Below are 17,067 nucleotides of genomic sequence, written 5' to 3' on the forward strand. Positions count from 1 at the left end.
GCCCGGGACAAGGCCTCAAGACAAGGCCTCAAACCCTGCAACGAGGCCCCAGGGCCCCGGGACAAGGCCTCAAGGTCCGGGCCGAGACCCCTGAGGCCCGGGCCGCCCCCCACCCGCTCCCCCGTCGCTCCCCGGCCGCAGGAAGGCTACGATGGGCTGCACCATCACCGTCTGCACCTTCTGGTCCTGCCCGCGGTACGCCATGGCTGCCGCCGCCTCGCTGCTCCCGCCGCCCCTGCTGGGCCGCCTCCGGAAGCCCCTGAGGCCGGGCGGGAGCGCACAAGGGACGCTGGGATGCTGGAGGAGCGTGGGGGGCCGCTCTAGCAGGCCGGGAGGACTGCGTCTCTATGGTCGCAGGCAGGAGTCCCTGCGCCAGCTTTATTGGTGAGCAGCGAGGCTGGGGGGGGGAGGGGGGCAAGACAGCCTTAAATAAAATACAAATATAAAAAGTGTTATAAATGGCTGTTATAAATCCAAATAGGATTACAATCAAAGTTTACAATTTATTAAACGAATAGAGGCAAGCAAGCAGCGCTGGGTGCGCCGGGAGTCTCTGCTCCCCCAGGACGCACACCTGTTACGTAAGGCGGCTGGTTTTGATGCTCCCAGGCTAATACATATTCATTACTACTTCGAGAAGAGGCAGGGTTATTAGAATTGGTTTCCGGAATCCGAAACCCCTCCCAGGGGCGCCTGCGTATCAGTCTCTGGTGGTCTCTCGGGGCTTGCTCGGGCTGAATGCTGGTTGTCTTCCTCCCAGGCTTTTGTCCTTCAATTGTCCTTCATCTCCCCCTTCCTCCTCGTTTGGGAGCCTCTGCGCCGGATTTCAGAAACTCTAGCAACATCCCCTGCAGTAGTCAGCACTTTTCCCTAAAAACCCCTTTGTTCTCTTATCACCTAGACCCGGGCCTCGATGTTAACCCTTCAAATCCCTTAGTGACACGAATTGCTGGACCATTCCTTACAAAAGGAAGGATAAAATATGTAGAGGAGCAATGGCACACGCGAAAGCCCAGCGCCGCGGGCAGAGGCAGCGAAGGTTGACGGCAGAACAGTGCTCGGTTTGAACACGGAGAGGGAAAGCGAGGGGAAGGTGGCCGAAGCCGGCCGCAGTCTCTGAGCTCTCCTCCTCCTGATTGTTTTCTCTCAAAGACATTTCTGTCTGTGTGCGGGCACCCGGAGCCGGCAGAAGTCCCCGTGAAGTCCTTCGGCAGGACGGAGGGCTGCGTGGGCTCCAGTGAGAGAGGGAGTTAGGAGAATCTTATCAAGTAGAGATAGAGCGCTGACGGCATTAAACTAGGATGCTACTTAGTGTCTTTGCTAACTATGGTGCATTGTGCCAATTAACTAAAGCAAGAAGCCTTGGGCCCCTTACCAAGGTCAGTCTCCTAATAAGAGAGCGAGCCTATCTTAAGAAACTGGGAGAAACTGGTCCTGCAGGTGGACAAGAGCCAAGGAGCAACTGAGTCTGTGCAAAGACAAGAGGTCAACTAGCGGTGACGAGGAAGAGTCATCAATCTTCATGCCCACGACCTCCCGTGCTGCCCAGCGCTGAATAAACATACCTACTTTACAATCTCACTGATTGTGGAGTCCGTTTTCCGCAAGTCGCCAGCAGCAGTTTCTTCCGCAGAGGTTTTCCCAGAGCCGCTTCAAAGCTTCCCTCGCGGAGCTGGGGCGTCGCAGGGGGTCATCAAAGCACGCACGTACACACACACACACACACACACACACACACACAGGCGTTGTTGTCCAAACAGAAAGTATTTACAACAAATTCGACAAGCGGTTTTTCTCTGCCAGCAGCAAATGCCTGAGGGCCCCTACAGCTTCACAAATCATAGCACAAAGAGCCTAAAGTTCCTCTAAAATTTAGGGAAATAATTCAAAATAGATCTGCTAGGGGAAAACGATCACTGGCGGCAGGGTACACAATACACCCGAGCCTCAGCTCTCCTCCGCAGAGTCAGTGCCCACGCCCAAGTGCGACGCTGATGGCACCCGAACATTTGCTGTAGCAGGCAGCAGAGCCAGCAGCTCAGGGGAGCAATTTTAAAAACCAGGAGGCACTTAAACCAACCCTTAATTGACCCAGTTACTGCAGGAGAGTCCCGACTACTCGCCCTGGAGTCCTACTGTCACCAGCAAAAAGCACCAACCAAAGCTTGGGGGAACTTTGGTACAGCACAAGAGAAGGGAGTGGGGGTAGCGTAGCCGTATCGCAGAGCTGCTGCTTTTCACACCATTTTATCATCCCTGATAATTGAAAGTAAGGCCGGGTGGGCTGACCCCACCACCACCACTCCTGGCAGCATGTTTGGTCCACAACGCTAGAATAATTATTCTGCTCCCTCCCGCCCCTACAGCTTCATCATCTGAAAAGATTACAGTCAAAACAATGGCATACACAAATAAAAGTCAAGAGTTGACATAGTAACTCCGGGATTTGGGTATCAACTGTCCGAGAAATCAGAACACCCAGGCTTCACAATGTGCCCAACATCGAGCTGTGCCAAGGGGGGGCGGAAGGAAGAAGCTTTCCGTTTAAGCCTTCAGAGCATCGCTCCATCACTACGTCAATTCACAGCCACCACAGCGTGCCGATGGACATCTTTCTGTGCCAAAAGAAACAAGTGCTTTGTCCTCTTGATATCAAAGGTAGCCACCTATAGTTACGGAACCATGCACAAGACCTTAACTCTGACCAGCAGGGAAACTTAGGACAACTGAGTGCAGATCCTGCCAATTTCTACCAGTTCCAACTGTGCTTTAAGTCTCATTGCAAAGCCTCAGTTAGAAAAAGGATCACCTCGGGGTATCCAACAAGAAGAAGAGTTGTTTTTTTTTTGTTTTTTTTTTGTTTTTTTAATATACCATAGGACTATGCAGTTCAATCATCAATCATCTTGGAAAGCTCAAGGAGGAGGTCATCCTCATCCTTCCCTGGGTCCAAGTCGAGCTCGGCTTCCAGTATGCCGTCTGAGAGTTCCCAAAGTAGCGTCTCTAAATCCTCGTCTACAGATACGGGCGCGTTGCCTGTGGAACTCAGCCGGCGTGTCCTTGCTTCTTCTAGCTGGGAAGAAGCTGAAGTCGAGCTTGAGAACTCCATTGGCTCCACAGATTCTGCCTGGCTTCCAAGATGTGCTTCAGGTCTTGGCAGAGCAAGGAAGAGAACAATCAGTATATGCCATTTCTTAACGGGAAATCCCTTTTCTGCAAACCGGCTCTTAAAACCGTAGCCAACCCCTCCTGCACTTCAATCTTACCCAGGGATTGTTATTCAATTAACCCAGGGCGACATTTAGAGCCCAATATATTAGCAGGTACATTTTTCAGTTTGGGGGTTTCTCTGTGAAGCCAGAGCACCTGGAGTCTAGCAAAGATGGTTCAATTGTTGTAGCAAGAGGCACTTTGCCACCTTGCTTAATTTTCCTGTAAAAATGTTAAGAAGTCTCCATCTGCAAATATCTGTTTGCTAAGTTAGTCATTTTTCCCACGGCACACTCAGCAGAGTTTGCTCCCCACTACAGGAAGCTGATCTGCAGCCATCACTTCCCTCTGCTCTCCCTGCACTCTTGTCACCTTGTATGTTTGTTCGGGTGGCATTCTTGAGGACCAAAAGGCAGAGGACACTACTCATCATTTATCACCTCACGAGGAAGTAGGAGAACTTCACCTCATCCTCATTTAGGTATTCAGACAGAGCAAGAAGTCACTGGAAAGCTGTACCGACTTGCAGCATTTAAAGAAAGTAAGTCTAATTAAGCATTCCTGCTAGCTGCTAGAAAGTCATTTCACGTGACTTATTCCTCTGATGGATTTGGGCTTTAATTATCTCAGAACCCTCCTTTTTTCCCCACGTGTGACAGAACTTATGTTTCACTGGGGATATACACCGATTGAGAAAAAGAACAAGTTGTGGTCATCACCTGTTTTGGGGATTTTCTTCAAGTCTGGTGGCTGGGACGTGCTCCAGCGTGGCTGGAACAGCCTAGAAAGCAGCAAAACAGCATTTAGGACTCATGGGTAAAAGATTCCTTACTAGCTTTTTCCTCCATGCTGCTTCTCCTCTGGCATTGCGGAGCCTTAGCCAAAATACAAAACCAAGGTGCTCCTGAAGAAAGTTAATATTCACTTGGAGGTTACTAATGATCTTGTGTCTTTTAAGAACACAGCATTAATGGACAAAATCCTCCACACCAGAGAAATCACAGAATCACAGAGGACTAAGTAAATAGTGCCATTAATCTAATAAATATGGAAGGGTACTACAAGAATTCTGTAGGCAGCTACTGGATTTAAAAGGAAACAGAAAGCCTGTAGAACTTTTGAGTTTTCCATCTTTTCTCCTAGAGGAGGGTGTAAATTTTACAAGGGATCCATTTCTGCATTAGCCCCTGTCCTTACCATAGCTGCTTTTTTGGCTGGAGGTCCCATTGTGTCAGCGTCAGAGGCAGTCCGTGGCTTCACAGCTGCTACAGCAGAGGGAAAACTGCCAGGTGCCTTACGTTTCAGTGCCTTCTTCTTGGGGGAAGCGACTTTCCCATCCCAAGGCTTCGCAAACATGTTAAAGTTGGCTAGAGTAAAAGGAAGAGAGAACTGATACAGTCTTGCTCTGCCTCATGAAAAATCCACGTTCTCTTCCTCATTTCCACGGCCCGTCTACACAGTTAACTGTATTTGGCCAGCAGAATTACACTGCCATTGCCTGGATTCTCAGCAATATCTTCCACATAGTAAACTCCGTCTACCAACAATCCATACAAAGGAACAAAGGAACTGAATAGCTACAGTAAATCATAATCCAGGACGAGGGAAACTCAGACACAGAGCGATCCCAAGTGCAAGCAATACTCTAAGACGTTGTATGAAGTCTAGTAAGATTCACAAATGTTGACAGCTTTTGTATTTAAAGTCTTGCTCCCTCTAGGAAAGGAAAAGCAGCAGGTATAGTAAGACAAGAGAGTGTATGCAACTGTTGTACCAGCTTCCTCTCCCCTGCAGTGATGTCCCACAAAATCTATTAAGTTGTTCTACAAAATCCAAATTTGTAGAGTCATATTCTAGTCTCCCATTCCTGACCTAACATCTGGCTGGCAGGAGAAGAAACGAAAGAAAGCTGGGTACTTGTTTTCTTTGTGTGTTTATTTCCTCGTGTCCCATGAGACAGAGAGAAAGGCTACAATGTGCAGTGCATGCAGCCTTTAAGCCCTCCTTATCTCCCTCACACAATCTCATTTTACAAAGTTGATATAATCTTAACAACGAGGCCTTTGATCCTCTGTCATTTTTGACAGAAACTGGCCCCCCACATTAAGACGCTGAAGCATGCTTTACAAACACATACACGTGTCAAGTTAAGCAACACATGCCAAAGAGGAAGGTGAACTTGAACTCAACGCAGGGAGGACTTCATACCATAAACAGATGGCAGAAAAAAACAGAATACCAAAATTAGACTAAAAAGCCCCTCAATGTGTTAATTTTCTAGTGGGAAATACAGAATACCATCACGTAATTAACGAAAACAGACATGGTTGCATGTTCTGGCCCTTCTTTGCCTTTGAACTTTGCAGCCTTAAACTCTTTTATCCTCTGCATTGAAGGAAAAAGCAAAGCAGATCCTGAGCAAACGGAACTTGCTCAATATGGGAAGCACCTCACCGGGGCAGGTATTAAAGCATCTTATTACCTGATAGCTTTGTGTTCCATAACGATTTCTGCCCGGCTGGGGCAGGTCCAGGTTGTGCTGGGGGAGCTGGCACATTTTCTCCACTCTGCTGCATCCGCAGAGCTTTCTCGCGCTTTATTTCTTCCAGGGTTTTAACACGCACTTCTCCTTCTGGCTTGGCTTTACCTGCCGGCTCCTTCGACTGCACTTTGCTGGGCCCGGAAAGAGTGAGCACGCTCTGCTTCTTGGGCTCACCCTCAATTTTTGCCCCTGCGCTGGGATCTTTGGTTTTACCATGCCATTCAGCCTGGGCTTTGGCTTGACATTCTCGTCTCTGAAGAGCTCTCTCACGACGGATTTCCTCCAGTGTTTTCACATGGACCTCTCCCTTTGGCTTAGCAGCCTTCCCTGTCATCATCAAGAAATGAGAAGCGCCAACATTTAAAGAGAGTCCAACAATAGTTTAAGTCTCCAAAATTTGTCACAGTACTAAGGAAAACTAAGCCTGAGCGTTCCCAATAACGCATCTTAGGACAATAGCCTAACATTCTCCTCCTCCTCTGAGCCACTTGTTGTATTTTGAAGACCAGCCCTATCCAGAGAGAGTTGCTACACAGAAATGCTAGTTTACTTGATTACTTTTTCAGACTGCATTTCAAATTCCTGCTCCCGGCAGTGGCTCTATTCTAATTGTATATGATGGTTCACAGAAGCAGCTTAAAACCTTGACAAGGCACAAGCGGAAAATAAACACACACCTAGAGCCAGATTTCTGATAGTGGCTGTCAGAAGAGCTTCAGCACTCGAGCAAGAGGAATCAGTTCTTTGTTTTCATTTGAATTCCTTTTTAGGGCTGTATGAAAACGGTCTAAGTTCACGGAAAGGAAGAAGGAGAAAGTATATTTAATAGCCAGTTGTTACCTTTCGCAGTACTAGTCCGTTGAGAAGGTAATCCTAGCCTCTCCTTCACAGACTTGGGAACTTGAACTGCAAAACAGAAAAAGACCAAATTAGGGAGGCTGCATAAACGTCAACTTTGTGTTCACATTCAAAAACAAGGCAGGAAAGGTAACTTTGAATCCCGGTGATTAAGACCTCAGCCAACATGCAAAAAGAAACATCGCAGGAAAAGGACAAACAGAAAGCCTAACTACAAAACCCGTGAATCACATCCAGATGCCTGTTTAGTAGCTGTACCTCTCTTTGGTGCTTTGTCAGCATTTCCCGGAACCTCCACCTTCTTCCCCAGCCTTTCAGCAAGGCTGCGCTTCACCGGAAGGGCGCTTACATCAGCTTCAGACAGAGAAAACAAGGAATATTTTAAGAACATTTCTTTGCAGGAAGATTTGAGAACAGTCAACCACAAGCTTCTATTTTTCAAGCATATTTTCATAAAATTGCCTTTCAGCTGCTAAATGGTTTTTTTGCCATTTCTGCAGTCAACACAGATCTCCACTGCAACGCATTTTCCTCTCATACGTCAAAAATACTCTTCAATGCAGTCATATAGAGAAGGCGGCACCTAAATAACAGCTCATAAAAAGTTCTTACCCACGGAGGCTTTCCGTTTTCCTTGTTTCTCAGCAAGATCTAGTCGAACCACAGGTTCCTCCCCTAAAACAAAAGTAAAATTTTTCTATTTCATAGAAACCAGTAGCCAATAGAAATAGTATACTGTTAGCCCATGTCCAAAAAAAACCCAGCAAGGCACTGTTTTGACAGCTAAACCACACAAACTCATATTTCAACTATAATTAACTTAGAAAAAGTATCCATAGTCTCAGTGTTTGCCTCAAATTCCAGCTGAATGTAGTCGAGAATGAATCTGAGTCTGCTTGACAGCTATACTTTGTGCAGAACAGAGCTGCATAAGCAAGCAGAATATTATTAGGTACAAATGCTGAGAAATATTCCTTTCTAAGGTGAATGTCTATGGGTAGAAGTACTTCTTCACTTCTTTCCCTTTCAAAGGAATTTGCACAACTCTAAACAATATAATTTATACACAGACTCCTATCGCACTACTGTCCACACGTGCCACTGTCAGCCTCTTTAAAGCTTCAGAAATTGCTTCTTACATAGCACTGTCCTCTAGAGCTCTTTCTTCTCGTTACTCTCCTGTTTTTCAGTTATCCCCCTATTTGCATACTGACACATTTTTTTCTTTCTCCTGCTACTGCACTTAACCTGAGCACCAAAGCTTTCCAGTACAACCAGGGACTTTCAGCATAAAAGCATGTTTTGAACAGAAGGCGGCAGCACCAGGAGGCTAACAGGGGTGAATTGCCTTCCTTCTTGCTTAACCTTCCAGTTTAGGAGTAATGAAATCAAAACAAAAGCATGAATTATTACCTTCCTCTGTAGACAGTGTCACAGTTCTCACCACTGTCCGGACATTTTCCTTTTCCGGAGCAGGAAAAATCATAGAATCGACGGGAGGAAGAGAAGATCTTGAAGGACCTTCTGCTCAGAGCAAGCAAAACATAAGGAAGTTTACCAAACAGAAAAAACTATCACGAAGAACAAAAAACTTTAATTATTCATTACTGTCAAACATACAGTGACCAGAGCATGCAAATAAGAGAGGTGACTAGTTTGCCTCTGGTTGCCCTTGGAATTCCCATCTAGAATACCAGCTGGCTGAGAATCAGGTTGCTCGATGCCCCCAGCTAAGCATGGAAGTCTATCCCTCAAGCAGCTCCCAGCCACCATCACCTGCCATTCTGAAGCCAATCAAATTTCACTTCTTTGGCAAAATAGTTGGATTCACCAAAGCATAGCCAGCTACCCGGTATTACTGGAAGAGGTTTTTTTTGAAAGAAAAATCATCACACAGGATGAAGGTGAACCGGGTAAGGAAGCAGGGAATATTAACTCACCACCGTGTCTCTTAGTTTTTTCCTTCATTTTCTGCAATTTGATTTCTTCAAGTGTTTTTATTCCAAAATTCAGACCGTCCTCTGAAAACAGAAAACAGTTAATGAGACTAAGGCTTAGAGGCACTCACTGAGGACCACAGATCCTCAGGCTTCTTAGTGCTCAGGAACTTTCAGAAGTATTTAGAATAAAGCCTGTCAACACTCCTCACAAGTGAAACAACCATAGAATCAATGGCATTTTGCCCCTCCTTTCACCCTTCAGGGTAAAAACTGTAGTTTTAATTTTAATCCATTTACGTGATATTAGATCCCTCTATCGTTAGATATGGCTTTCAACAGTGGTTGCCAGGCTGCACGTGCAGCCATTTAAACTCCATGCTGTGACCCTGTTTTGTTCTCCAAAAGGAAAGAAAAGCAGTTCAACTTTCTGACCCAATGGGCACATGATGGTATCAGGGAGAAATGAGATCATGGAAATAACCGAGTCCATTCAGCACCCCTACATTCTGTTGTGTTTTTACGCCACATTGCTTTTGAGTTAATTGTCAAGTTATCCTGCCGATTTATCCTACTACAGGTGCTGGAATACCTTGTTTAGCAGTAGTAGCACTGGCTTTCCCAGTGGAAATCATCCGTAATCCATTTTGGCCTTCCTCAGCTGGTTGCTGGACGGGAGTTTTAGTTTCTTCTCCTTCCGCAGAAAGCTGGTCTGAAGGGGAAAAATCTATTCAGTTATGCATAGGCCAGATTGTTCGTGATTATGTAGCTCATGCAATGACACTTCAGTCCATGGTTCCTATAAAAAAGTTGGTTTTTTTTTGTTTTTTTTTTTTTTTTAATACAGCTACACTGACCTGATGAACTCGTAAGTAGACTACCCTAGGACAAAACATCTAGGACTCTAGATTCTCTCTGCAGCTTTAACTACTACACGACATATTACTCTTCAGACAAAAAAAAAGGAATTTCCTTCCTAGTTTCACATAGAGCTTTACACAACAGACCAGCTAAAGCCAAGAGTGGTTCTAAGCTTTCCTCCAACATTTCAGGTTCTGTCCACTGACTGCCAGACAAAGCCACCAGTGACCTGAGCGGACTGCCTGCCCTATCGCTAGTCAGACCTCAGGTCATCTGTGATTTATACATTCATTTACAGCACAAATTCCTTCCAAGAACCAAAGACTTACACAATCATTTACAGCACAAATTCCTTCCAGGAACCAAACCATGCTCACCATCATCATCTTCATCATCATCTGCAGCATTGATTACAACTGGAGGGTGTGTAGGGCTTGGGACATTTTCCGAGTTTTCCACTTTCATCACCCGCCTTAGCTATGGAGAGGGATTGGACTGGACAGAAAGTTTGTTTTGCTGCAGTGACATCTGAGCCACTTTCAAATCATCGTCCGCGGACTCAGGCGGACTTGGCAGTGTAGCTAGAGGAAGAGGAGGATCATCAGTAATATGGCAGTTTAAAACTTTGACCACAATGCACGAAGATGGTAGCTAAGGCAGATAACCTGCACAGGCAATGAATGCAGCATCTCCTTTTGCCCATCCCGCCACTGTTTACACCGTGAACAATGACTTGCCTTCAAACAACAACACATCTCCCTGCCACCCAGCAGAAGACGAAACAACAGAAAGCAAACTGCAAGGCAAATATCACACAAAGCAGAGAGAAGCTGAGCATGAAAGCAGAAAACAAATACCAGCAGTACAGCAGCAGTACACTCGGTTTAGCTGACCACCTAGGACTGCAGACCTTTTCCTGCACTCACAAATGAACGGTTACCTGATGTCTCCTACACTATTGGCACCCACTAAGTAATATGCAAAATTAATTCTTCAATACTTAAAGAAAAAGGACCTAAACTCACTCTTGCTTGGTGGTAAGAAGACGCCATCGATGTAACGTCCCTTTGCGTGATGAAAAGCACAGTTGGCTTTCTGACAGCCTACTGGCTGCTTCTGCCAGTAGCAGGGAATCTCAGCGCGCTTTTTCTGAAGACAGAAAGAAAGACAAGCTCGTGATAACATGCACCTAAGGTTTGCAAAGAGATGCACAGTTCCAGGTCACGACAGCGATAGGGCTGTCACAATACAGTGCTGAAACATCATTCCAAAGGTCAGTTTATCACGGAAGTATAGTATTTCCGGGCATATTCACAAAGTTTGCAGAAGCTGTAACCACTATGCACGTTTAGCCTTGTCATCATTCAGTTTGAGAAGACAGGCACTCTCAGACATCAGTTTAGGGTGGGTTAAACTAATACACCCAGGATTATACTAGGATTATTCAGAGGGAAAAAGAACATCTTAAATTGCCTACGTTAACTCTATCCAGAACTACTTCTCGGAGACTTCGTTCTTCTGCACCTTTAACTTTCCCCACTGCTTCCTAGCCCAGGCAGCTAGAACAGCATTATCTGAAGGACTCCGGGACACAAGAGACCTGATAGATCATTATCAAGCCTGCTCTCAGGAGGCTAGTACAGCCTGTTTATTACCCCCCTGCTCCAGCAGCTTTTAGCAGTCTAGTTAGCGGTTATTCTGCATCTGTTGAGAAAATACTGTCGGCGTCTAATAAAAGAAAATCTTGCTAAGACATACCTAAGGCATTGATTTTATTTCCCTCTCCTTCCTCCCACCCCCTCCCCTGCTAACAGAAACCAGTGTAATTCCAAAGCAAAGGACTCTGTCCTGCAAAAGCACAATCAGCACACCTACAGCACTGAAAAATGCTTTTGTTGATTTATTTTGAGAACACATCTTTAGGCACTCACATCGATTTCCATGTGTCTGAATCGGCAGACATTCCTGAAACAACGACCCTCCTGCCACAGCGTGCAGACTGTCTCGTTCCCCAGAGCAGCTTCACAGTGGCGGAAGGAACAGTTGTCTCCCTGTAACCAAAAGGAAACCAACAAGGAAAATATAGTACAGCCTCAAAAACGTCCATGCTACTGCCTCAGGTTGCTACGATTGAATTCAGAATCTATCTGGTTATCACGTTAACCAAAGACCAGTGTGCCTCCTCCTCCTACTCTACCCCTTCCTGAAAAAAAAGAAAAAAAAAAAAACAACAACAAAAAAACAAAGCAAAGCAAAGCAAAAGAAACCCAGCCATACCTTGGTACAGGTAGAATAGAAATAGAAGTAGCAATCGTCTCCTTGTTTAGACATGCCGACAAGTTCTGATAACAAGCTCGGATTCTCTCCACAGGGACTTCCTCTGCTCTTGGAGAGAGCTGTCTTCACCCTTGCTTGGGCTGAAAGTCTTCCACTGGCTTGTGATCAGTGAAATCTTCTTTTTAAAAGTAACCCTAAACAAAGTACCAACAAGTGAAAAATAATGAGTAACAAGCATTTTTCCAGCTTTCTTCTGTTCATCAAATTAGTCTCTTGAGGAGAGCAATGCCTTGAAATCAGCTGTTACGGGAACTAACACAATATTAAACTAAAGTTCTGTAAAGCTGCCAGGAGCTTTGTCAGCAAGTGTTCTCTTCCACGTCCTCAATAATATGCCTTGGAGCACATCCGGAAGCCTGAAAAGGGAGTCACTTCTTCAAAAACCACCTGATCATACATGCAAGGCAATGATCAACTATGGCTACGAGTAACTTCTACAGAACGCAGTATGACGCATTAAATAGCACGTTCCAGTCACTGTGGGTCTTCGAGTTCACCTACCTGGACAACCTCAGCAAAGTTATCGATCTTCAAAGACTTCCAGTTAACTTCTCCTGGAGGCCGAACCAACACTGAATCCGTGAATTAATGATAAAGGGGTAGGAAGAATTTGCCTCCTCACTTTGCCAAGGGAGCCTCTCATCCACAATTCAAACATAGGATGTGCTTTTAAACAGCTTATAACTAATGGAGGAAGCAAGTCCATCTGAACACTCTCTCAGACTGGAGACAGCCAGGGTTAGTTAGCTCTTCAAAAAATAAAAACCAAAAAAAAAAAAACCACAAAACAAAACAAAAACAAAAAAACCCAGTGCATTTAGAGATGAACTCGTGATTCAAAGTGGCTGCAAAAATGAGGCTCCATCTTCCACAGCCAGAAAATTTGACTTTTTTTTTTTTTTTTTTTAATTCAAAATTCAGTATGTTCCAATCTCTGGTCTTCAAGATTTCTTCACCTATTAAGAAAACACTAAAACCTTTCCCCGTCTTTATTACCTGTACAGCAAAAAACACACCAGTGCACAGAAATACACAAATGTGCATACGCATACACACATATGTGTTTAGACACACACACGAGGAGTGAGTGATAGAAAGTTAGCGAGAGCGACAGTGGAAATCAGAAGTTTTGCCTTTTTGACACAGAGAGCGCGTAAAAACTCTCTCATTTTGAGGGAACTAGAAAAAAATGGAGGATCTACCAAATATTTTGATGAGTATGCCTTCGAGGCCAATGCTTTATACCATGAGTGATCTGGGGGCCAGCACACAAATATGCATACATATGTATCACACAGTATCACGGATTTCTAGGTTGGAAGAGACCTCAAGATCATCGAGTCCAACCTCCGACCTAACACTAAGTACTCCACTAAACCATATCGCTAAGCTCTACATCTAAACGTCTTTTAAAGACCTCCAGGGATGGTGACTCCACCACCTCCCTGGGCAGCCCGTTCCAATGCTTAATAACCCTTTCGGTAAAGAAGTACTTCCTAACATCCAACCTAAAACTCCCCTGTCGCAACTTTCGCCCATTCCCCCTCGTCCTGTCACCAGGCACGTAGGAGAACAGACCAACCCCCACCTCTTTACAGCCTCCTTTAAGGTAACTGTAGAGAGCGATAAGGTCGCCCCTGAGCCTCCTCTTCTCCAGGCTGAACAAGCCCAGCTCCCTCAGCCGCTCCTCGTAAGACTTGTTCTCCAGACCCCTCACCAGCTTGGTCGCCCTTCTCTGGACTCGCTCGAGCACGTCCATGTCCTTCCTGTAGCGAGGGGCCCAAAACTGAACACAGTACTCAAGGTGCGGCCTCACCAGAGCCGAGTACAGGGGGACAATCACTTCCCTAGACCTGCTGGCCACACTGCTTCTTATACAGGCCAGGATGCTGTTGGCCTTCTTGGCCACCTGGGCACACTGCTGGCTCATATTCAGCCGACTGTCAACCAACACTCCCAGGTCCTTCTCGGCCAGGCAGCTTTCCAGCCACTCATCTCCCAGCCTGTAGCTCTGCTTGGGGTTGTTGCGCCCCAGGTGCAGGACCCGGCACTTGGCCTTGTTGATCTTCATACAGTTGACCTCAGCCCATCGCTCCAGCCTATCCAGATCAAATATGTACATGCATACAGGATAAACATATCTATACACACAAGCGTGCACAGTATATGTCGTATGGTATCCATATCGAGAACAACTCGTAGCCCTGATCAGACACGTAGAGTTGCAATCAATTAACAGCAGGAAGACAGCAGATCAAGGATACAGCAAGCTTTGAGAGGCAGGGCAATGCTCACTTTGCCAGTGGCATGGCTGCATGATACCAAGAATTTTGAATTAGTTTGATTTTTTGGAAGCAATTTGTTTTCTTTCTGCGCTGTAGCAAATACCACAGGTTTGCCATCACGTGCTGTTCCCTAATCCATATATCCATCATCATCCATTGCTGCAAGATCATGAAAGGTTAGAAAAGATGACTTAGGTCCAATTTAACAGCCAATGATTTTTCAATGACCAGAGCTGCAACAGATTTTATTTAGCCACAAGCAGGTTTTTTTTTTCTGATGTGAAGTCAGATATTTTGATTTTTTTTTTAAGACACTAAATGTCATAAAACCTGCAACCAGACCAGATAAAGTTCAAATTAGAGTGATTCTGAAGCCTTTCATTAAAATGCTGCACATTTCTGTGCAAATTATTTCTGACTCTTCTGGACAAAAGCGGATGAAATAGTTCTTACAAATTAATAATAAAAGGTTGGAACCTTTTACTCACACAAACACTAGTGAATTTTCCAGGAAGTATTATTTTGGCAGGGAATTTTCCCAAATCTAAAGTAAAGAGGGGAAAAGTTGGGTTCCCGTATTAGTTGTTGGTTTTGACTGCTTGACAAAGGGAATAAAAACAGTAGTTAAGTGCAAGGTTTCCTTCTCTTCTTTAGTATTGAGAGGAATCGTCACTTCTGACCTTTAGCACCTTCAGAAACACACTTAGTGCCATGCAGATTCCTCTGCATCTACTTCTAAAAATTACTGGTGCTCCTTAGCATGGAAGTTGGACTTGAAATCTTTCCCAGACTGAGCTCTTTTGAATGCCCAAGGAGCTCATCATTTTGCTTGTTGCCTTCCATTTTCCTGAACAGACCCAGAACGCTGTTCAGGATATGAATGGATCTGGTCTAAGGAATGGGAAGAAAGCAAAAACCAAGGATACCTCACAGCCCTAAATGCCATAAAAAGCAGTCTCATTTTAAAAAAGATCTCCAAAGCTTTTTTTTTTTTTTTTTCTCCTTGTTGTGACCCTGCTTTTTAATCACCCAGCATCAGCCTTGCTGCAAAACAGTCTCCGCTGATTTACCTGCTTGTTAAAGCACCCCACAGGCTGCAAGTGTTGTGTGCTAGGTGTCAAATTATATTTAACGGTGCATAGGTAAACCATTCATCTTCCCATGGTCAAAGCACAGAAGAGCCTCCTGCTAACACAGCTCATCCTTGCTGTAACTGCTTTTAAACCTATTTGTTGGTAAGAAAAGAGCTCAGTACACCACCTTCACAGGGCAAAAATTCACATGGAAGAGCAGAAAAACCCAGAAGTGCTTCCTGAACTTCACGTTACCAACAGCACCATCGGATTTAGATCCTTGCCTGGCATCCAGGATGCACGGCCTGCAAGCACTGCTGCGATGTGGAAGTGCCAAGGCAGGTTTTTGGCCTGCCCTAAAACACTTTTTTTTTTTTTTCTTTTACAAACAATACAAAGAGTGTGCCAGGTATGCTGTAATGCCCGTGTGCCAGGTCAATAGAGGATATCCAAACAACAGAGGCGCTTCTCCTAATTTCTGGCGTGAAAACACTTTCACAGCATTCTTTTCACGAAGAAACCCCTCTCTATCTTCTCCAGGACCTGCTGCAGCTGCAGCGGCTGCGCTGGTACCAGCCGCATCTTTGACAAATCTTTTCAACGGTTCTGCTTTACCTCGGCACAGTTGAGGTCACTCCTCTTCCTCTTCCAGCTGAGGAAGCAGCTTGCGGGCTCTGCCACACGGTCGGTGCAGAAGCGAAAGCTGGGAACACAGCAGTCAAACTCTCACTGCTAACGAAGCCACCAGGGCAGAGGGCTGACACAGACCCGCCAGAGGCGAACCGTACCCGCTCTCCCTCCCGGCTGCGAGGCTCGCCACAGCAGCCCCGACCCGAAGCGCTCACAATGCTTTGCTTGGTGATGTCACCGATGAGTCAGAGTCCCCAGATGAGCATCTGCCTTGCCACTCTTTAATGTTGGTGTTGTTTTGTGGTTGGTTGCTTGCTTGCTTTTGAAACTTATGTAGGTTATGGTAAACCTTCAGGTAAACCACAGATCAATGGGGAAGAAGTCCCACACGAGGGAAGGCCGTGCATTTCTTCCAGGCAATGGCGCATTCTTTAACATGCTGCATTCGACAAAGAAGCTCTCTCCATTTTGCGCAGTGGCAACAGGCACGACTGCAACACACGCACGTGTAGGCAGCACCTGCAGGTCCCAAACCGTTAACCAATTTTTAGATAGCACCAATTTTTTATGTAGTTGCTTTCCCTTCATCCATAACCCCTTTTTTCCTTTCTTTATATCGGGTGGCTCTCCTCCATTGTTCTGTCATTTTACTCCCCAGTGTCTGAGCAGGCACTGGGAATCGTTTCCAGAGGAAGGGTACTGCTGAAGCTACAACATTTACTCTCAGGGAAAAGAGAGTATGTGAAAGAATACATACTTCCTTTCTTTTTCCTGTTGTTTTTTTTTTTAAATCTCTGAAATCAACGCTGCGGCCTGGCAGCAAATAACTATGGGAGTAATGATGATTCCTCATCCTCACTGTAACGTTGTAGTTAATGTCATAAAGAAGCAATTTCCCCAGGCAGTGGCCATTTGAGATGGGAAGGGGCAGTAAGAGGAAGTTTTCCTTAGACTAGCTCTTCCCCCAGAACACCTCGCCATCCAGCAACAAATTCAATTCACCTGCTCCGCCTGATCAGTCAAACGCGCGTCCGACTCCAGCACACGTCACAGCGGTGGTTCTGACGTGGTTTGAGAATCACCTATCCGCAGAATATCTCGGGTTTGTACACTCAAATAACGCAGTCTTTTCCAAATAAGGCCCAGAGCTCACACTCCGAGTGCAGCCTAACAGCACCAGAGGGCCGGTAGGCTAAACATTCCCATCCTGGCAACAGGACTGACCCGGGCAACAGTAAGCATCCCTTCTGCACTTTCGTCGTGAACATCAACATAAGGAAACAGAGACCTCCTCGATCCAAGTTTGAAGAAACAAACACAAAGGTCACCCAAGC

At 45.6% G+C, this 17,067-nt stretch overlaps 1 pseudogene across 1 annotated transcript; it reads right to left on the reverse strand.

Moving 5' to 3' along the window:
• Positions 1-5,675: 5,675 nt before the first annotated feature.
• LOC310891569 (zinc finger CCCH domain-containing protein 11A-like) lies at positions 5,676-11,868 on the reverse strand (annotated as a pseudogene). The gene is made up of 11 exons: positions 11,686-11,868; positions 11,340-11,459; positions 10,434-10,557; positions 9,786-9,989; positions 9,140-9,259; positions 8,551-8,631; positions 8,024-8,134; positions 7,223-7,285; positions 6,869-6,964; positions 6,593-6,658; positions 5,676-6,079 (listed from the first exon to the last, which is right to left on the reverse strand). The product of its transcript is annotated as a zinc finger CCCH domain-containing protein 11A-like (transcript).
• Between the last annotated feature and the right edge of the window lie 5,199 nt (positions 11,869-17,067).

This window comes from Anser anser (assembly GCF_964211835.1).
Source record: "Anser anser genome assembly, contig: HAP1_SCAFFOLD_152, whole genome shotgun sequence".
Classification (NCBI taxonomy): Eukaryota; Metazoa; Chordata; class Aves; order Anseriformes; family Anatidae; genus Anser; species Anser anser.